The 24,217-nt window shown below is 33.4% G+C and overlaps 1 long non-coding RNA gene across 1 annotated transcript; it reads right to left on the bottom strand.

Moving 5' to 3' along the window:
* Positions 1 to 21,798: 21,798 nt before the first annotated feature.
* On the bottom strand, positions 21,799 to 23,805 carry LOC122197058 (uncharacterized). The gene is made up of 3 exons (XR_006189843.2): positions 23,633 to 23,805; positions 22,861 to 22,972; positions 21,799 to 22,015 (listed from the first exon to the last, which is right to left on the bottom strand). It is a non-coding gene; the product is annotated as an uncharacterized LOC122197058 (long non-coding RNA).
* Between the last annotated feature and the right edge of the window lie 412 nt (positions 23,806 to 24,217).

Here is a 24,217-nt window from a genome sequence, read left to right as displayed (position 1 = left end):
ATAGTTTATCTATTAACTTTACGTAAATCTATATTCGTAAAACAAGAACTAAAGATCCCAAATTATTCCCATAATAATTTAATTGGTTTGATTGTTTCCTTTACTGAAATCCTCGTAGTTATAGTCGAGAAAACATCCCTTATGCTCAACATAATACATAAGGGGTAAAGATATCTAAAGGTTAGCCAGATATTTATAGAAATACATAATTTTTAGGTTTTTGAAAACATTTATAGTTTTGCTTGTATTCCCCCCTGAAAACATTGAAAATCACGGAAAAAGCGTAGGGGTATGAACTCACCGATCGCGGAATGTGTCGGTTTGGATGCTAAACGTCAGTTCAAGGCTTGAAAATGCGCGAGGTTCCTATGTAATGAGAAATGGTACACATTTTTATCTAATTAGATTTTAATTCACTAATTAGATATGATTATTTACTCTAGGATGCGAAAACACCTCAAATCAAGCGTTTGGAGCGACCCGGGTGACATCTATGGACGTATATGGCTTGAATATCGAGTTTACTCTTCAGGAGTAAACTCCTTATGGAGTTTTTGGCCCTAATACCATGTCCACATGAGTTCACGGCCGTGAACTCATGGATGATGGGTTTTAAGGTGCTAAATGGTCTTATTTCACTTGGGAAAATTGGCTAGGATCAAATCTAAGGCATATGAATAGAGTTAACCCACATATGCACCATTTAATGGAGTTTACGGTAGTAAACTAGGAGTTTACGACCGTAAACTCCCCCATACCCATTCCTTATATGTTTTGGTGGTGCTAGGACAATCACATGTGATTTAAACTCATTTTACAAGCCTTGGATGGAATTTAGGGCATCATTTGACCATGTTTTAAGAGTTTACGGCCCAGGAACCCATCCTTGGGGGTTTACGGCTGTGAACTCCTAAGGGAGGGGTTTTCATTGTGTTTAAGGCTTCTAATTCGTTTGTGGTTGATTCTAGAATTTATTCCAAGGCCATTGGTGTGTTTAAATGGCATTTTAACACTTTGAAATGAGTTTACTCCCCATGAAGAGGATTTTACGGCCCAAGCATGTTCTTGGGCAGTAAACTCATGTTTACTCCCCAATAGTTAATTTCAAGGTGTTCTAAGTCCGGTCCATTAAGCCATTAAGTCATATCTAAGCTCCAAAGGTCGATTGGAAGGGTTTTTGGGCTCCAAAACCCAATTTATATGAGTTCACGGCCTAGGACTGTTCTAGGGCCGTAAACTCATGATAATGGTCCTATTCCATGATTTGAACACGAAAATGAAGGTCTAAGATGTTATACTAGGAGTTAGGGTAGTTACCTTGGTGATTTGGAGCTTAAATTTGATCATTTTGGACCTAAATCTTGAGTTTGAGGAGAGAGGTTAAAGAGAGAGTAGTGAGAGGGAGTAAAAGCTTCAAATGAAGTCTTTTGAGCATTTAAATAGGTCCTAAGTTCGAGACACGGTGGAATTCTACCCGATACCGACGTTAGACGTGGCTTTTGGTCGCACCCGATTAAGTTGCCGTTACCCGATATGGTTGAAACTACAATTTTTCTAATTGATAATTTGGAATATTTTCTTGATTTATTAACGCGTTTGGATACCAATTAAGTCATAATAGAATCCTCAAAAATAATGACTTAATTTAAAACTTTAACGGAAACGATTCGAAAAAGACGAACTTTATGGACGGAAACGGGTTACGGCGATGGAGCAAACTTCGGGTTGTCAGAGTTTTTTCCGCCTCATTCCCTGTTCCTTGTTTGGTTGTGGGCTTAGGGCAAATCCACACAACTAGCTATATGTTCAATATTAGATTATATGTAGCTAGTATAAAGTAAGTGATTATAGAAGGAACCACTGTGGGTACTATTTTTATTCTAAGAAATAAGGGTTTTCTTAAAGAATCTTTTCATAAAATATAAAAGAACTATTATAGTTAACTCCGTGAGTACCAAGTGAATACACCAGGGTTATATACAACGAACATCTAACAACCAATGGGATGTGTGCCATCCACCTCATTCCCTGTTCCTTGTTTGGTTGTGGGCTTAGGGAAGATACACGCAATCGATTGTTTGTTTACTCCGAGTTTTATATAACTTGTATCCATTTAGTACTCATAGAAAGGATTGGAGAGTCATTTTTACTTATCTTTCAACATAGCAGGAAATATAGGATTTTCTGAAGGAACGGGCGAAATTTTCTAAACATAACTTACAACTTACTAAATTTTCGGCAACATACTTACATCACTAAAATCTTATGAACTCACCAGCTTAATTGTTGATAAACTCTTTCAAATAACTTGTAGTCTCAGGGAACTATTAGAGAGGTACTCACGCTGCGAATTTAGAAGATGGAGTAGTATAGCTTCAAGTCTTGTTTTGTTATTTGCTTATGTATTCTATGTTTTGTGAACACACACTTTGTAAACACTTTCTTTCTAAAGAAATGGTTGTTATTTACTTTGATTACTATGATGCATGTCTTGTGATACTAAACATGACGTCCTCCACCTCCGAACGTTTCCGCCGTTCCGGTTTTGGGGTGTGACACGTAGAGACCAATAACAATAAAAAATGAAACAAATCATTAATAAATAATATAAGGGTATAATAGTAATATTAACTACATCTAATTATGGTAAATAATTAAAAAAAATTATTATCCCTTTAAATAAGGGAGATCACACTACTAGAGAAATGTAGGAGTACCTACAAGCTATTGCGTTGGTAATTTGTTGGAAATACCAACACACTTCCAACAAAATTGGTTGTTGGAAAAAAGGCCGTGAGAAACATAGTAACAACAAAATTCTGACAAAATGTCTAACATATTTCCTACGAAATATTTCGTAGGAAATTTCCAACAAAATACCAACTAGGTTTCCTAACAAAATATTTCCAACGGAATACCAGCATATCATGATTCCAACGTATTTCCAATGGAATATTTCCAACAAAATATTCTATTTAATTAAAAAAATCCAGGTTTTTATCAATACATTGAACTTATAATAATAAAATTAAATATAGTAACTTGTAAAAAATGAACCCAATACATTACATTTATAATAATACAAATCCAATATATTAACCTATAAAAATATACACCTAGTACATTACACTTATAATAATACAAATTCAATCAAATAACCTACAAAAATACAAATCTAATACATTTACATATTCTAAATAAAATCCAATACCTTTTACCTATTAAAAAAATCCAATAGTCCATTTCTTGTCTAGAACTGAAGAAAAAAAATGAAAAATCCAATAGTTCATTTCTTGTCTAGAATTGGAGAAAAAATGACATCCACTACTAGATATGCACAAACAAATAGACGTTTTAGATTAAAAATTGGATTTCCACATGAATTTAAGACATAGACTTTATTTTCAATCTTGTACTTAATCCAATACCATTAAAAATATAGACTTGACGGTTAACCAAGTAATGTTAACATTTACTTTTTGTATCCGCTTATCACGGATGTGTGGTGAATTTTGTTTTTAACAAGATTATTTTCTCTTTGAAGTTTTATCAAAACAATATATTAATAAGCATTTGTTGGATTAATTTATAAGTCCATAACTATAATTGGTGAGACTTGACCCGACCTGGCATGGTCCATTTGGGTTGTATGGCATCATGCATTTGGATAGATTATAATGAGAGAAATAACACTTAAGGTTTGTTAATATATTATAAGTTATAATATATTAATAGGATTATTTAATTAGTATTGATCAAGAATTAATCTAGAATTAATTAAGTGACCAAAAGAAGACTAATTAAATATATGGGTTGATTGTGTAAATCATCCATACTTCTATAGTGGGCTAATGCTCCATGGATAATCAAGTTGGGCTAAAACCCATAGGATGGTCCATGGATGCTCCATGGTGTATTTGAACCCATGGATCCAAGGAAATGGAAAGCCATGACAATTAGGGTTTACCCTAATTGTAACAAGTATATAAGATCATATTCTTTGGGAAAAAATCGGCACTAAGTGATGTAGAGAAGGGCTAGCCGATTTTAGAAGTGTTTAAGTTTCTCTCAAGTTATGCCAAGTGTATTTGGTGTTGTGTGAAACATTTGAGGTGTCACACTAGAGGCACTAGGCACTCAAGCTTCATGAAGACATTCTACATCAAAGAGGTATGTATTCTATCTTGTTATATTCATTATTTTGTATGCTAGATTAGGATAATACCTTGGATGTTCATAATTGCATGTATAATAGAGAAAACAAGATCCAAGGTATTTAGGGTTGCATGTACACTTAGGAGTGTTAGAATGCTCAAAACCCAACAGTGGTATCAGAGCCTAGGCTTGTTTTCTCTTAGACTTGATGCAAATTGCTGAAAAGTAGCTGAAAAATCGAGTTTTGATGTTGTCTGCCCAGCAGACTCGCCGAGTCCAAGGCAAAATGCATCCAACTCGCCTAGTTGGTTCGTGCACTTGACGAGTTGGACCCCCAGACAACATATATTCGACTTTTGTGGCTTGAATTGGACTAGGAACATTACCCTAAGATGTTTTTGAACTTATAAACTTGTTTTTTGATGTGGTAATGTTCATGCTAATCCAATTTCTAAGATAATTGTCATAATTTCAAGATTTGTATTAGTTTGTATGTTCATGCAAAATTTCTTGAAGATTGATAATTTGAATTATCTTGTTCTTAGATTAATAGAAAAGTTGTGTGAAATAGTTGATTTCAATGCATTTTAATCTAAGAGTTGATTCCAAAGTGTGTTTTGTAACTTGTCCTCAAGTTATATGAAAAGTCACATTTAAGAATCATAAAACTCATAAAAGTTGGCAAGGGTTACAAAATGAAGAGTCTAGTTCTAATTAAATGGTTTTATGACTCCATAACTTGTCCTCAAGTTATGGAGGTTCATGAGTCTCTTCATTAAATAATAATAATAATAATAATAATAATAATAATAATAATAATAATAATAAGTGTAACCTTAATTAGTTCCATAAGTTACTATAAAAAAAAGTTATTTTTTTATTAGTTAGTTTAAAGTCTTCCATAACTTGTCCTCAAGTTATGGAACTTGAAGAGTTTTTAATTAAAACTACTTTAAACTCATAATTCATGGAATTAATTAGTTTTGAATATTTTCAAAACTTGCCCTCAAGTTTTGGAATTTGAAAAGTTTTCTCTTATGAATACTTTAATTCCAGGTTAAGCCCTTAGGATTTTAAAAGTTAAAAATTCAATCCTTATACTTTATAATATTATAAGTCAATAATATTTATATATATGTATAAGAGTAAAAGTCAGTGTTACCGTTAGTAGGCCTCATTCACGAAGCCGGTCTATAAGGGGGTATAAGATTACTGCCAATAAAATGGCAGTTTAATGGGTGTCCACTCTCACCCACCGCTTCCGTGACTGGTGGAGGGTCGTTAGCCGAATGGGTAGGACAAAGACTATAAATTCTCCCTTCATTAAAAGTATTAATGATAAATACTAAGTAACTAAACACTTATAATTCCCAATCTTAGTTACTTAGGAAAATGTGAATAAGGTGCTAACCCATGAAATTACACTTGGCACTTTGCTTAAGTCGGTTGGTGGAGCTTGTGTGGTTTACCGGCACACTAGCTTGATTTAACAAGGTAGGCAAAGGGTTTCTTAAAGTTTAATCATAGTCCGGTGGAACGTGTGTGGTTTACCAGCACATCGGTTTGGTGATAAACATTTAAGAGTACCAAGTAATTTGCATGGTTACTTCACACCTTGTTTTGTGATCCTCGGCATCCCAGTCACAAAACTTGAAGGGCACACTCGAGAGATTAAAACATGCCATTGAGAAGTTCAATGAATCTCAAAAGATCTAGGAGTTTCAAATCCAATTAAAACTTAATTATATTTCATTTTTCATGGTGGAAATTGGTAAATCGTCATTTACCTACCTTCAACTATATTATAACTTGGATTACGGCATCCCTCTTCCAGTTATAAATAGGTTGTTGGGTCTTAGCCTTAATATTTCATATTGGGTGTTATATTAAGGACTTTTAGATTAACCAAACTTGAATATCTCCCAAAAGATGTCTAGTTCAGACATCTATGATCTTCCCAAATCTCTTGAAACTTCACTTCCTCCACCTCCTCCAATTATTCTCCCTAACCCACAAGTTCTAGGTCACTCAAGCGCTATTGGCAATGCAAGGTCTAGGTGTGATCACATCTTGGAGATGAAGTCATATATTGACAAGCCAGGAGAGTTGGGTGTCAAAGTCTTGAGAAAGTTGGTGGCTTAACTACTTTCTAAGTCACATAGTGAGTTCCTTTAGGACTCCTATGAAACAGACTACGACAAGACCCTTAATGATCTTATCTATTTGCTTGGTACTGCTGAATCAGCAATGATTTGGAAGGCTAGTAAAGCAAATTTGATTAGAAGATCGAATTCCCATAACTTTATGGACATTGACAATGGTGACACTAGAAATCCAGAAAAAGCATTCTCTTCCCAATGGAAAGGGGATTGGCCGTAGTTAACTCGGTTGACCACATGGTAAAGAGAAAAGCTAAGTTTGTGATAGTCCCGTGTACCATTACCAAAGGGTCCATATGCTTATATTGCCAAAGGAAGGGGCATTGGTTGCGAAGCTGCCAAATTTATCTAAGGATGCTAAAGTCAATAAGTTTGATTCTACTTTAGGTAAAGTCCGCTATCTAACTCTGCTAAGTTTCTATTCTGAGATTCTTGATACATGATGTGACTGGGTCACATGTTGATGTTTTAAGAATCACAGAGAACTGAAGAAACTTAAAGAAAGAATATGTTGAATCTGATCGCGTAGATGGATTTCTATCGCATAGTTTGAAGATCGATTCTTGAGCTACTTATTAGGAGTTATGAGATAGTGCTTAAGAATAGATAACAACAAGTTTTCATATGGATTGTAAGGATAAGTTTTTTCCACAAAGGTTTTTAATAAAAGGAAATTTTTGATTTTATTTATTTTAAATATCCTTACAATAGCATCTTTGAAAATTTGTGTTGCTTATAAGATTCCATTAATAGCAAGACTGGAAACATGAAATTGATTCTTTCATTTGTGGTAATGTCTAAATTTACCAAATAAGGAAAGATTCTCATCACCCAAGTTTCAATTGGACCAGAACTTGGAATCATGCAAGTTGTATAGTAGGATGAATGAGAACTTTCAAGCATTGGAAAATTAAGACTAATTACTTGTTCACATGGATGTGTGAGTCAAGTAAAGGACTAAGGGATCGAGTACACATTCTTGTGCACTGATCAAGCCCACCACAAATAATCGATAAGACTATTCGTCATGATTTACTAAAGTTTAGTAAATATGGTTATACTTATAAGTCTAAGTATAATTCTGAAGCATTGGAAAAGTCTCAATGTATGGAAGAACGAATGAGAAGAATCAAATTAGGCAGAAGGATAAAAGTTTCTCAAATCTGAAAAGATGGGAAAGTACTTTAGTATCATGTTATATGATCATCTTAATGATTAAGAGACCTTATCACAATTCATCCTCTAAGTGCATTCTGATAGCTAAGAAGAGGAGCTAGGAATTGTTGAAGTGGTCAAATCAAGAAGATGAGTCATACTTCGTTCCAAAAACAATTCTTAGAGTCATACTCCAAGATGGTAACATGAGTGATATATCTTAAAGAAGGTTTATTAACACTAGTCAAATGTAAGAGTAAAAGGTTATCTACTCTTGTACATTTGAAGTTGGTAAGTTGTGATGTTTTGGATAAAACAAAGTACAACTTAGGCCAATTGTGTGAAGTGGTTGTCTTGATAAAGAATCTGCACTATCCCTTGAATATTTGACAAGAGAGTCTTATATGTCAAGAGGACAGTGAGAGTCTTAAAGGTCTTGAAAGTCTCAAGAACTAATCAAGAATAAAACCCGAGGTTCTTTACTAGCACACGACTTGAGGTTTATAACCATCATGTTGACAATTTTGTGCCCATTCCAGTTAAAGTTGGCTCTGCATATGAGTTCTTATAGTCCTCCATTGGTTGCACAGCTACTTGGAAGCTATGGCAGGCCCTTATGCTACCAAATGGCAAGAACTTAAGATTGCACAAGTTCAATCCATATGAGTTTGGATTTGTCACTAACCTTGTCTTTTGATTATGGTTTTGACAAATTCATATGGGTAGTAACTCATACACCATAAAAATCTAAGTGTCATAAGGTTTCTCTCCGATTCATGAAAATGATGGTGAGGAAACACTTCCACTAAGTAGATTTGTAAGTAGATAGTAATCTTTGCATTCTCAAAGTTGTTAGTAGCCACACTAACATGGACTTATGAGAAATAGCAAAGGTCTAAACAATTAAGACTATGATTACGGAATCCCTTTTCATAGTTTGAAATTGTTTAGACACACCTGTGAGCTATCTATAATAAGGTGTATGATTTTGATAAAGTCTTATCAAAGCAATCTAGTATCAGAAATCTAAACTTTGGTAAAAAAAAGTCAATAGCTGATTTCTAAGTACATGTAAAAGCTAGTGGGATCATAAGTGTTATGCTAATAATCATCATGTTAGTAGGAGCATGATAATTATGGTAAGCATTGCAAGTTAGCAATGTTAATTATAGAAAACAAAAGGTTTCAATTCGTGAGGTTGTAGGGGTTGAGAAAGTTGTTTTGCTATAATTAAGGGAGAGGAAATTATACTTCATTTCAATTATGAAAAGCTTAGATTGAGTTTATAATCATTCTAAAGAGCTTATATTGAGATTTTAATCACCTTTAGTCAAGAATATATATATATATATATATATATATATATATATATATATATATATATATATATATATATATATATATATATATATATATATGAATTTCATGTTAGATTGGTTCAACTTAAGAAAATTCTATATATTGCGTTCTCAAAATTCGATTATGATTACGGCATCCCTTTTCATAGTAAAATTTTGAGAATATGGCAAACAAAAAAAATTATTATGGCAAAAGACTGGTCCAGAACCATGTCTTTATGTGAAACATCATGAATCGTGTCCCATTTAGTTTTGGGTACAAGATCGATTACTTGTTCAGAAGTAGTAGTCAAAATGGGAAATAGAGTTTCTCTATAGATAGAAGCAATATGTGTAAGATTAGAAAGAACTTAGTGCAAGAAGCATGTTCAAAGCAATGCATACTTTGAACATAAGGATTTGTGTCCATGGAGTAGGTCTTCATTGGAATACCCTATAATGGTTGTTGACAAGTCTTTATAACTTTGTACACATTCATTTCAAGAGAGTAGGGCATTTAAGTTTAAATCCTAACAAGATTTAGATTTGGGAGTGTAAAATTAGAATCATTGAAAGTTTGGTCAATTGGTTTATTTCACAAAGTAAGGATCACAGATAAACATAGAGTGCATACTTGGTGTATGGCAAAGCTATTGTTTAGGAAAACATAGTGTACATGCTTGGAGCATGTGATACCTAGTATTTTAATTCAAGTATAAAGTTGATAAAACAGAAACAATGAATAATGAGTAATCAGTATGGTGATAAACAAAAGTGGTCTATTTATATTCATAGGGTTTGATAACATATTTGATTCATTTATTCTTGTGTTTCACTTTGCATGTTTTGACTTCCATAATAACTAGGTTATTCTTTCGGAATGACTAAGTTATTTAAACCATCCACAGTCAGTCATATGTTGGAAGTAGATATGAATCAAGACTGTCATGGGTTGGCTTGTAGAGGTCCAAGTTGGTGGACAAAGTTGTGCTACAAAACTCATGAGTGCTCATAAGTTTTGAGTATTGGATTCAACCCGCGCTCATTTGAATCACTTCATGAATTTTATCACGAGTGATCATGAGACGATAATATCTTATATTCTTCAAACCTAGAGATATGAGTTGTTACTATGAGTTGGTTGTACTTTGATTGCGCGAAAACGCATTGGTAACTCGATGTTATAAAACGTGTTTTTGTGTATGATTCAACAAGTAGTAGAACAAGCTATATGAGTCGAAGTTTATCCATTCCTTTTACCTTCGGGATAAAAGCGATATCTGTGGACCCCTTGATGATTTAATGATGATACATGTGAGTGCTTGGCCAAGCCAGGACTGGTTTGATTTGTTCAATCAGTCAGTCGTCATAAATCGGAAATCGGGAAACAACAGATAGACAGAGAGAATCATTTACAATCCATGTCTCAGTCCATATGATATTTAAAATGGAGGAATATATGATCCCTTATCTAATGGACAAGTCATTGACAAAGGTCAGAGATCATCGGCGAGGTCAGAGTTCGACGGAAGCTTTTGAGAGCTACGATTGCCAATTGGTTCTTGAAGTAATACGCAATAATAGTTTTAGACTTATCCAAGTGGGAGACTGTTGGATTAATGTCTAATTCCATAACTATAATTGGTAAGACTTGGCCCGACCGAGCATGATCCATTTGGGTTGCATGGCATCATGCATTTGGATAAACTATAATGAGAGAAATAACACTTAAGTTTTGTTAATATATTATAAGTTATAATATATTAATAGGATTATTTAATTAGTATTGATCAAGAATTAATCTAGAATTAATTAAGTGATCAAAAGAAGACTAATTAAATATATGGGTTAATTGTGTAAATCATCTATACTTCTATAGTGGGCTAATGCTCCATGGATAATCAAGTTGGGCTAAAACCCATAGGATGGTCCATGGATGCTCCATGGTGTATTTGAACCCATGGATCCAAGGAAATGGAAAGCCATGACAATTAGGGTTTACCCTAATTGTAACAACTATATAAGATCATATTCTTTGGGAAAAAATCGGCACTAAGTGATGTAGAGAAGGGCTAACCGATTTTAGAAGTGTTCAAGTTTCTCTCAAGTTATTCCAAGTGTATTTGGTGTTGTGTGAAACATTTGAGGTGTCACACTTGAGGCACTAGGCACTCAAGCTTCATGAAGACATTCTACATCAAAGAGGTATGTATTTTATCTTGTTATATTCATTATTTTGTATGCTAGATTAGGATAATACCTTGGATGTTCATAATTGCATGTATAATAGAGAAAACATAGATCTCAGGTATTTAGGGTTGCATGTACACTTAGGAGTGTTAGAATGCTCAATACCTAACAGCATTTTCCACCAGGATTCTAATACATTGGCCAAAACAAAAATGGATGAACTAGGCAACAATTCCTTGAGTAACTATGTAGTAGTGCCATCTCCTACTTCTCTGTCTTGAAGCTTAACCAATTCAACAAGATTCTATATAACTCAACATATTGAATTAGGAAAAAGTAATTAGATGCTATATATCAATGGATTATAAAATAAAAGATATAATTTGACATGTCTTATATTGGTAGTTGGATGCTCAACATGTCTTGGAAATCTTGGTGCTATGATCTAGACTCAGGTAAAAAATTAAAACCCAACACATAACCATAAGTTATGTTTTTGGGTTGGCACTATGAACAAATTGAAACACCAGAATAAGTTGCTAATCTGTTTTCAAAGCATAATCAAGAGTCAAATCACAAATCTGTAACAAAGTATCAAACTCAAAAATTTGTAACAAAAGTAACAAACCAACAATAACATGTATCAAACTCATAGATTCACAGCAAGTATCATACAGATAAATGAAAAAAGTGATTCATAGACACATTACAAGAACCTGAATAAAAATCTGAAATCATAGATAAATAAAAAGAAAGAATCTAGGTCACGGTGATTTTATCACTTGAGGGATCGACTGGAAGGTGTGAGTGTCGGAGAAGAGTGAGCCGAAGGTGTGAACGAATGAGGTGAGTGACAAAGTAGATATGACAGGAAGATGATAGCGATAAGTAATAGTTGATGGCAATCGGAGACAAATGTGGTAACCACGATGGTGGAGGAGGTAGAAGAGCAACATGAGAGACAGTCATCATCGTTGATGGTGGAGGAGCAACGTGAGAAACAATAAAGCGAACTAAAAGGGTGAAGTGTAAGAGAGCAACAATAATTTTGCCTCGATGGTGGTCTCAAGGAGAGTAACTAGCGTTTTTTATTCATTTCTGTTTAAAGACGTGACAAGGAGAAAAAAGAGAGAAGATGGAGGACTAAGGTGTCAATTGATTGGGAATGGAAAAGGCACAATATTTCAGTATTTTCATGAAAAATAAGCGATACGTATTTGACCACTTTTTTTATGGATTTTGTAGGTATTTCATTGGAAATCTCATACTATTTTCCAACAAAAGATTAAAAAAATTGAAATTCATTTTGTAAGATTCGAACTTAAATTTATTTTATATTGGTTTCATAAATCATAACTATTATTATTATTAGAGTTATAAATATAATTACCGAATATATAATTATTATTGTTAGTTTACCACTAAAATAATATTATTCAAAATATAGTATTATTATTAGTTATGTCATTATACAAATTTATTATTATTATTATTATTATTATTATTATTATTATTATTATACGTCGTATATATATACTTTAAACCTTAAGCACTAAACCGTAAACCTTATACTCACACGCTTAAATATACAAATACGTACACACACAAACATATATATATATATATATATATATATATATATATATATATATATATATATATATATATATATATATATATATATATATGTTCATGCACACACCACATTATTCTGTTTTTTATAGGACTTTGATGTATTTTGATTTTTATTGACATACTTTGATTTTACCATGATTATATGAACATGTTCTTCATGATGGTTTTGTTATTCTAAGATCCATATTAAGCTCTTTGGTGGTTAAAACAATAACTTCCACACTCAGATATAACCCTAATGAGATGTCTTAACACGTAAAGTTGGCAATTACATGTGGTATGGGGAATATAGTCGATTTAGATCTTGAGGGATCCAACGTGCAAGTTTAAAGAAAATAAGGGGCGATACGAGTTAATTTTTAAAAATCACGACCAGACGTGCATTTCGGTATATGTTGCATTTTGGTATATTTTGGTACAGTGTTTATATTTGTGTAAATTCTAATTTTTATGGTTAACCAATAGTAACTCGTAACAAAACCGAATTTGCCGAAAAATCGTTAACTGAAACTATTATTAATAATACCCAATAGCTACTAAAATGTATTAACCGATTGCAATGGTTATGGTTCGGTTTTGACCAATAACCGAAACAAACCGTCTCACCCTACTATCAAGCATACACTATTTTCATTAGTTATGTCATTAATATGCTTAAATGTTTGTAAGATTAAAATCCCTAATATTCACATATATAAAATAAAATTTTTTACATCCTACACAGGAAAAAATATAGGCAAAGCATTATCCTTAAATAGGTATCAAGGGTAATTTGGTGAGAACTGAGGTAATTCAACAAGTTCAGGGGTATGGAATAAAGGGTAATTTTGTCATAGCAACCACCATTAGTAGGTGTTGACAGAATAGATCAATATATACACATATACATAACTCAAACATGCTTCCACATGAACGATATTTTTTTCTTCGCCCATTGCATCATAAAAATATAGTTGTGAATGGAAACCGAAATAAGATAGAATTATCGATGAAACCGATGAGCTTTACAAAGCCGAAATATGACTAAGTTGTACGAAAAACTACCAAATCAAAAATATGGAGGTTTTTTTTAACAAAAATGGTGTTTTTAAACAATAAATATTGACCAAATAGGTATAGCTTTAAAAATTTTACCGAATGGATATTATTTCAAAATTTAATATATTTATCAAAAAAAAAATTTACAAACACCATCATAACTAAAAAAAATTTTAAAAAAAATTAAAAAAATTGAGAATCTAGAAAAGGGTATTAAAATGGCATTGATGAGAATCTTCCATGGGAATGACACGCCTTCCTCATTAAAAGGGCAATGATGAGCCTCTTCCAGAAATCCCTCAAAGTTTGGTTGCCATCGTCCTTCATAAACACATATAAATAGAAAGAAGTTGTATGCACAAAAAGATATGTGAACTCTTGACGTGTTGTACAATGCGTAACTTATTCATCTTTGTAATACTGGCATCCTCATTCGCTTTGATAGCTCATTCATGTTTTACAGCAAAGTGGTATCTTTTTATTCAGAGTACTGTCTATGGTAATATTGTTGCGCATATCAAATCAGGAGATACTGATTTTGGGAATCATACCATTCCATTCAATGGAAATTACACCTGGTCTTTTTGTTCCTAGATAGATGGTGGCCCTCTGGTTTGTATGACGACCGCATTCGTGACATATGTTATCGAGGAGAATTGGGTACTGCACATTGTTATTGGTTAGTAACACCTGATGGATTCTATGTGTCTGGGGATCGATTTCAAGGTGGGGCTGATCCACATGCAGTATTTATAAAACAACGGTCTTAAAATATGTGTCATGTTTTTTGCTTTTGTAGCTTGATATTACATAAACAAAAACTTGGTTGATGACATTTGTAGTCTTTTATTTTTCTTGTCAGCAAACATTTCTAGGGATGTTATATTCCTCACATTTTATCAATATGAAATTCACAATTTCTACCAATCGATCTATATGCAACGTACATTAACCTTGTAAAATTAACATAAACACAACCTTGCAACTAAAAACATGTTGTAACGACATATCGCATTGGTAGCTTAAGAGATCAAAATCCACTGGTCAACAATAACTTAGTTTTTAAGACCCATGGTGTGACATCCCCATTTTCACGGCCAGAAAAGACCGATTTTGTTTATGCTTTATAAAAATCAAAGTACCTCTTTTAATAAAAATGTTGCGGAATTTATTCCAAGGAAAACACGATAAATACGTTATCAAAGCATTTCCGAAGAAATGTATTTTATTCATTTTAAAACATTTGGCATGTCATCGTCAATACAAAAACATAAGCATAAACAGAACTTACATTCATTTACACTAGTGATCTATATCTCCTTAATCTCTCCGTGTAATGTCACTTCATATCGAGACCTGTGACATAAATAAACTGAATGCGTCAGGTTGGGAAACCTGGTGAGTACATAGGGTTTTCAACCCACAATAATATAATTATTATGTTTAAGCAATCAAACAATCAACCCAATTACCCATCCCCATTATCTTCTTTAGACTTAAGGATCTACCCTAAGAATTAGCTATTCCTCCTTCATTCATTCCTAAGGATCATCCTAAGGAATCGGCACGAAGTCCATAGTTGCCACGGTTTACACAACGGGCACTAAGTCTGCATAGTCGCCAGGGCTTAGGCACTAAGTCTGCATAGTCGCCAGGGTTTAGGCACTAAGTCTGCATAGTCGTCAGGGCAGACATAAAACACCGGAGGGCATGACCATTTTGGCATATAGCACTTCTGAAATCCAGCAACCCTATGCGGCCCTTTAAACCAGATTCCCCATACCGCGAGTAGTTGAAAAGATATTATAACTACACTTATATAATAATAGCTCAAATATTTATTATAAGTTCATAATAACAATACTAATTTTAAATATACGCTATATTAAAATAGGGTAAGCATAACTTACTTACAAGGGCGTTTTAGCTAGGAGTCGGGCTCTGCAGGGGCAGAACTTCGTCGCTGAATCTTTCTAAGAAAGATTTGTGCAACGTTTCGGCACTCACCTTACTATACTAAAACCACAGAAAGAGAAGTCGAATCACGAGGGACCGAAATGCTCGGGGGATAAGAAGAGAAAGACTCTTGAATCAAGAGAATGGTGCAAGAATTATGAGAGCTAGAGGCCCTTATTTATACTAATTGAATTTTTAAAAACCAACCTTCATAATTACTTAATGACCTTATAGTTATATAACAACTAAAGACGCCTTTATAATACTATTTTAAATAGATTTAACGATATTTGCACTAAACTAATGTCGAAAGAACTCAACATTAGTCTTATAAAGACCGCATCGTCGATACCTTTCTAATGATATATACATATGTATATATATGTGTACGTATATATGATTTATACTTTATTTTAATATGTAAATATGCTATTATAATTTTTAAATCGTTCATACGAACTCCGTTTTTGACGTTATTTATATCCACGTGTAGGTGGAGACGTACTCTACAACTTTCGTTTAGACACCGTCGGCTAATTTTGACTTTATTTTTAAAGTTATATTTTTAACAGGCCGGGACAGGATTGGTCAGTTAAAATCTCATAATTTCTTCATCCGATGTCCATTTTCGTCGGTCTTTTTATCGTTACGCTACTAATAATGAGATCTTCGATTCTCGTTTAGGTTGTGTTTACTAAAAACCGCTCGATCTAATACTCGAACTTCGGGTTGTACACCGCTAAGCCTAAACTTCGAAAAACCATAACTTCCTCATAAGAAGTCAGATTTGGGCGTTCTTTTTATGAACGCTCTCAGGTTAACATATTCTACGACTTTCATTTAGATTACTAAGGCTAAACATCGCTCTATCATAAATTCACTATTTACGTCTTCGCGGTGCCGTGCCGGTTCCGTCGCTAAACTTCGACGGGTCATAACCTCTTCGTTATAACTCGGAATTATGCACTCTTTATATGTACGGAACCCTTGAGACATATTCTACAACTTGGTTAAGATTATTTATTCTAAATAATCTTTTGTAGAAAAGTTGTTTTCGACCCCTATTATCTCTAAATTGACTAGCCCGGATCTACGGGCGTTACAATTATCTCCCCCTTAGGATAATTACGTCACGGAATCATCATCGAAACAGGACTCACATGATGACTCCATACGTTATCTCTTCATCCTAAGTAATAACCGTAACTTTGATGTTTCTTCGAATGAGTATCTAACTCTAAGACTTCCTAACTACAGTCGGTGCCTGATCTTGGACCCACTCTCTATCTCATGTTAGACTTCCAATCATGATCTTCATGTCACGATCTCGATCTTTATTCGAGACTCCTTATTTAACAAACTTGAGATAAGTTTTTTTCCTTCGATTATCATAATAGACTGATGGGTCATGTTCTAATGACCTCTCATCGTATGATGCATCGCTTGGACTCTGGTCTTTTAGAGTCAAATTCCAGAACAGACTATACCTTCCTTCATGTTCTAACCACATCTTAAAAGGTAGAATTTCTAGCTACAAGCAACTTTTCCCGATACCTCTACTGATCGCTTTTTATTTCAATCTTTCATCTTAAGTCAGATGCTACCTCAAACTTGATTCTCTGAACCACATTACATACTCAGCGTAGTCGGAGTCAAATTGATATGACCACTAGGGTCGGAATAACAATCATCTTCTTAGTCATTACCAAAACGATGGTAACGACATACATGAAAAAAACAGAATCAATTACTAGCTTCTTGGTAACCTTGTGACTTTCCCCGATCCAAGAGTGAGTCCTGTGCTTTCGGTAGTATATGAATCTACTACCTTTCACACCGACTAATACTCATCCCAAGTATTGTCTCGTAGTCCCCAAGTCCTAAAATCACAAAACAATTTAACACATACGAGTGTGTCCAAATAATCATAAAAAATTTCCTAGACTCTACTAGGACTTCTTCCATGCATATCTTCAATTATCAATCCTGCTTCAACTTGGTTGGTGATGGACATTCCAGATGATAGGAAAATTAAGGAATTACACCAATCGTTCTATCATCCCGCCAATCAAATGTGTACATTCAGATGTATCCTACTTCTATAGATGTATTGCTATTTAATCACACATATTCTAAAGGCAAGATACCTCTTTTTATTTCTTCCGATATGTATCATTCAATATCGTAAGCGATCTCATTTCCTCTATTTTCCCAGTCTATCATGGTTCGCAACACTTCCTGAACTTCTGCCATTGTGATAGGTTCGGGTGCAGGCGTAACGACCGATGTATGACCCATCACATTCTTAGGCTCAGGTTGTCATCTTCCTCTTGTTTTGTACACCCAAGCAGATGTTCGGTGTACCGAGATGAGAATTGAAGATAGAAAATATTTTATTTACAATAGACGTATAAATCTCCTTGTCACACCAAAACGTTACATGGTAGTTCTAAATCGTAATCATACGCTTAGAATCCTACACACATAAGGTTTCCAAATCCGGTCGGCAATAAACCATAGATCCGAAAAATAATAGCATATAAGACATCTTTATAGCTATAACATAAATCATTTAGCACATAAAACATTTTAGGCATCTTTCCTAAAATAAACTAGTTCTCGTGTCTAAATTATAGCATACACTCATCTCACAATCATTGCTTAGCTTTCTAAGTTTAAGTCTAGAAATTTTCTACAAATTCCTAGTTCGCTTAAGCTAATGCTCTGATACCAACGGTGACATCCCCATTTTCATGGCCAGAAAAGACTGATTTTGTTTATGCTTTATGAAAATCAAAGTACCTCTTTTAATAAAAATGTTGCGGAATTTATTCCCAGAAAAAGACGATAAATATGTTATCAAATAATTTCCGAAGAAACGTATTTTATTCATTTTAAACATTTGGGATGTCATCGTCAATACAAAAACACAAGCATAAACAGAATTTATATTCTTTTACACTAGTGATCTATATCTCCTTAATCTCTCAGTGTAATGTCACTTCATATCGATACCTGTGATATAAATAAACTGAGTGGGCCAGGTTGGGAAACCTGGTGAGTACATAGGGTTTTCAACCCACAATAATATAATTATTATGTTTAAACAATCAAACAATCAACCCAATTACCCATCCCCATTATCTTCTTTAGTCTTAAGGATCTACCCTAAGAATCAGCTATTGCTCCTTCATTCATTCCTAAGGATCATCCTAAGGAATCGGCACGAAGTCCATCGTTGCCACGGTTTACACAACGAGCACTAAGTTTGCATAGTCGCTAGGGATTAGGCACTAAGTCTGCATAGTCGCCAGGGTTTAGGCACTAAATTTGCATAGTCGCCAGGGTTTAGGCATCAAGTATGCATGATCACCAAGGTTTAGGTATCAAGCCTACATTATCACCAAGGTTTAGGCATCAAGTCTGCATGATCACCAACGTTTAGGCACCAAGTCTGCATGGACGTCAGGGTTTAGAGTACACCGAGTGAACACATGGTTCACAACACCTACAAGTTGCGAGTCTGCTAGTGTTCCAGTAGACTATCTAGAATAATCTGTTGTTGACATCCATACTCTGCTGAATGACGGGGCCATCATTTGGGAAAGGATTCTCACATCATCCACCTCTCACCCTCACCTCGTGGTCTATAACACCTCTCAACTCATCATCCAACTCATATTGCATCTATTACATCTACCTATGTTTCACCCCAACATTATCATAGATATAAAATACATGTATACAGTTTAAATCATTTAAAACATGTATAAAATCGTTCATGTAGCATAGAAAGCAAGTACTCAGATAATATGCACACATAGCACGTAATTTATATAAAAGACTTCATATATATGTGTAAGATGAAAGTAACTATGCACTCACCTGAGAAGGTGGTGACTCGGCACTCGGACAGTGCTTCGTTTACCTTAAAATAATTTCCTTCGACGAAACCTAGTATTATTACCACTAGATTTTAGTGTAATATTTATCGTGACTAATTATTAGTCTTATTATTATTATTATTATATAAGCGTTTAAACAATACTTTCCAACCACTATGTACAGACAGGGGCAGACATAAAACACCGGAGGGCAGGACCATTTTGGCATATAGCACTTCTGAAATCCAACAACCTTATGCGGCCCATTAAACCAGATTCCCCGTACCGCGAGTAGTTAAAAAGATATTATAAAGACACTTATATAATAATAGCTCAAATATTTATTATAAGTTCATAATAACAATATTGATTTTAAATATAAGCTATATTAAAATAGGGTAAGCATAACTTACTTACAAAGGGGTTTTAGCTAGGAGTCGGGCTCTGCAGGGGCAGAACTTCGTCGCTGAATCTTTCTAAGAAAGATTCATGCAGCGCTTCGGCGCTCACCTTACTATACTAAAACTCCAAAAAGAAAAGTCGAATCACGAGGGACCGAAATGCTCGGGAGATAAGAAGAGAAAGACTCTTGAATCAAGATAATGGTGAAAGAAATATGAGAGCTAGAGGCCCTTATTTATACTAATTGAATTTTCAAAAACTAACATCCATAATTACTTAATGACCTTATAGTTATATAAACAAATGAACACCCCTTTATAATACTATTTTAAATAGATTTAGCGATATTTGCACTAAACTAATGTCAAAAGAACTCAACATTAGTCTTATAATGACCGCATCGTCGATACCTTTCTAATGATATATACATATGTATTTGTATATATATATATATATATATATATATATATATATATATATATATATATATATATGTATATATATATGTGTGTGTGTGTGTACGTATATATGATTTATACTTTATTTTAATACGTAAATATGCTATTATAACTTTTAACTCGTTCATACGAAGTATGTTTTTGACGTTATTTATATCCACGTGTAGGTGGAGACGTACTCTACAACTTTCGTTTAGACTCTGTCGGCTAATTTTGACTTTATTTTTAAAGTTATATTTTTAACAGGCCGCGAGCGACAGGATTGGTCAGTTAAAATCTCATAACTTCTTCATCCGATATCCATTTTCATCTGTCTTTTTATTGTTACGCTACTAATAATGAGATCTTCGATTGTCGTTTAGATTGTGTCGGCTAAAAACCGCTCGATCTAATACTCAAACTTCGGACTGTACACCGCTAAGCCGAAACTTCGAAAAAACATAACTTCCTCATAAGAAGTCAAATTTAGGCGTTCTTTATATGTACGCTCTCAGGTTAACATATTCTACGACTTTCATTTAGATTACTAAGGCTAAAAGTCGCTCTATGATAAATTCACTATTTACGTCTTCGCGATGCCGTGTCGGTTCCGTCGCTAAACTTCGACAGGTCATAACTTCTTCGTTATAACTCAGATTTTTGCGCGCTTTATTTGTACGGAACCCTTGAGACATATTCTCCAACTTGGTTAAGATTATTTGTTCTAAATAATCTTTTGTCGAAAAGTCGTTTTCGACCCCTATTATCTCTAAATTGACTAACCCGCATTTATGGGCGTTACACATGGATACCTAAAACGGATGAATAAAATGGAGACCCAAATTAGGCATGTCAAAAATAACCGAAACTTGAACTACCCGTCCTAACCGTTTCAAATTCATGTAGAATAGATCGGGTATCGGGTATGAAAATTCGGGTATACGGTAAACCCAATAATTAGTTAGTTCGGCTATCGGGTAGGCATAAAAAAATCGGGTATAACAAAATACCCGATTTGTTTTTTTGAATAATACATTAGCAATATATTACGTTAAATCAAATATTAGCAAACATAAAACTTTAACTGTTCTTAATAGTGCTTGAATCATTCAATAGCAAATACCACTATACATTAAATTAGGTTTTTTAAGCCGCGCGTTGCGGCGGAAGTTTAAGCAATAACTTTTTGTGATAAAATGTCCTTTTGCAGCTTAAGTTTCACCAGCTTGTAATATCTTACCAAAAATAGCAACGTGCTTTTCATTTTTACTAATAATCTTATGGTAATAAATGGAGTACATTGACCAAGTTCCCTTTATTCTTCCCATCCAAATTTGTTGAGTTAGAGTTGGTGTCGTTTATATTCAATAATCAAGTCCGTGTGAATTAGTTCATTAACAATGACCGTCTTGACCCTATCTCCTTCAAAAATACACTGGGTACTAAAAGCCAATAAATATTATTATTATAATTATTCATAAATTTGAACATGAAAAAGAATGCCCTCATCTTCAAATGATCTTAAAGGGCAAACTGAACTTTAATTACTACAATCCATCTTTTGAAATCTGATCTTATCATACGATTTTCTTTTGGATGATCTATGGGCTGCCCGGTAAACAACTTCCATGCAATCCATGTCACTAAAGAAAATGCCATGGTAGAACCTGTAATTTTTGACCCATATATAAATTCACTATCACAAAAGCAAGTACAACAGAAGACATATGGTTTAAAATCATGTTGCTCAAAAGGTAAAGATGAAATGAAATGAATATGGTTCAAGATATAAAAAGCTGAAACATAAGAAATAACAATGTACTTTTATTTATGTTTATAGTAGACCATCCTACTTTCATTTCTTTATGTTATAACTTATAACAATACAATTAAACAATGGTCTTATATTTAATTTTGTATTTTCACATTAAGCAATCTATTAAAGACCATAAAACGACCAAAAGGCATGAAATTATTAAAAAAAAAAAAAAAAAAAAAAAAAAAAAAAAAAAGTAGACAGATTATCGGTAAAAACTTTAATTAGCATTGCTTATATTGGTATAAAGTATAAAAAGCAAAGCATGTTCTTAAAATGTAATATCGAACCAGCTAGCAGCTGATGGAGCAAAATCTTGAAACAAATACAATTTGTATACCAAAATATACCATAAATAACACGTTGAGAATAAAAGTGGTTACCGACATGTTCCAGTAACTCTCAATACCGTTAAATGCTTTAAAGTATTAGTGCAAAAATGTTTCCACTCACAAACTATTTTCATTTTCTATTTATTGAAAAACACCCCATTTAAGCATAGGGAGTGAAGTAAAGAGCCTTGGTTCGAACATTTTTCTTTTAAAGAAATATATATAACCAGAGTTCTAGTGTTGGTTGATAGAGAAGATGATTTTAAGGAATCCAACTACACTATCATGAAGAAATATCATTGTTACTGGAACTAAAGTGATCAAATTAAATATATACATCTACCAAATAGAAATAGGGACTTACCGGAAGGATAGAAAGAAGGACCTGTTGGTAAATTGTTAGATCAGATCCAAAAATTGAGATAGGCGATTTCTCCTTCGTAGTGGTAATAGTAGTAATTACAACAACTAAAAATCTAAAAGAGTAGATAAGCAAGCCACAAAAAATATATGTTATATCAGAAACCAATGGGCACAACACAAACTGCCTACATTCAAACTAATCCAATAGTCCAATCAACTAATTAGAAAATAACCTGAATAACCATTCACTTTTTACTCATTGAAGTTGATATTCTTTTCAAGCAATGTAATGAGCATTTTTTCAGCAGTATATAGGGAAACCATGAAAATTGAGATCAATGAGGATTTTGAATATGTTTCACACTCATTTCATTGTCAAAGATAATTTGTAGCATGTTATTAGTTGTGCCTTCACACAATATATATATATATATATATATATATATATATATATATATATATATATATATATATATATATATATATATATATATATATATATATATATATATATATATATATAATTAAAACCCATTCTAACTCAATTTTCAAGACCTCACTGGAGTTTTTTGTGGCTATTATTCAATAATTGTAGTTGTATCTTGCATTCTTCCTAGAGCTTGCAGCAACTGAGTTGATCTAGTGGACTTATCATGCAATTGGAATAAAAAAATATATTCAACAGTTCATGATAGCGTAAATATGCTCTACACAGCTTGTAACTTGTAAGATGTTAGAATTACATAAGGTCGAGGAAATCAAATAATACTTACTTTGAAGTTTATGCCAGCTACTCCATGAAGGTTAGTAGTTTGAAACCTCTTCCAAGCTACAAAATTACAAAAACCAAATATGGACTTTCTCAGAAAATTAATCTCTTATTTTGAAACCTTAAACTTATCTCTTAATTTGAAACTTGAAAGCACATCCAAACCAAATCATACCTGAAGAAACCAATATATATTTACCTCGGTCTGCCATGACAATTTGAAAGTCATTATTAACTCACTATTACAGAATAGCTTTTTTAGTGCGATTTTTTTTTTTTTTTGAGGCGGTTGTTTGAGGAAACCACCTCATCAAATCCATGTAGCATTAAAAAACACGAAAACCGTATTAAAAGAGCAAAAAAAATTCCTCCAATAGATTTATTAATGCGGTTCACCAAAAAGAAGCATTAAAAACAATTTTTTGATGCTATTTGCTAATAACGCACTATTAAATTATGATTTTTTGGTGCGTTTTTTTCTAACCGCTTCATTAAACAACGATTTTTTGGTGCCATATTCCAATACCGCTTCATTAAATTACGATTTTTTAGTGCCATATTCGAAAAACCACATCAGTTATGATTTTTT

The sequence above is a fragment of the Lactuca sativa genome, chromosome 3 (assembly GCF_002870075.4).
Source record: "Lactuca sativa cultivar Salinas chromosome 3, Lsat_Salinas_v11, whole genome shotgun sequence".
NCBI classification, from domain to species: domain Eukaryota; kingdom Viridiplantae; phylum Streptophyta; class Magnoliopsida; order Asterales; family Asteraceae; genus Lactuca; species Lactuca sativa.
Note: the sequence above shows the minus strand (reverse complement) of the source record. Positions and strands in the feature narration are given on the sequence as shown.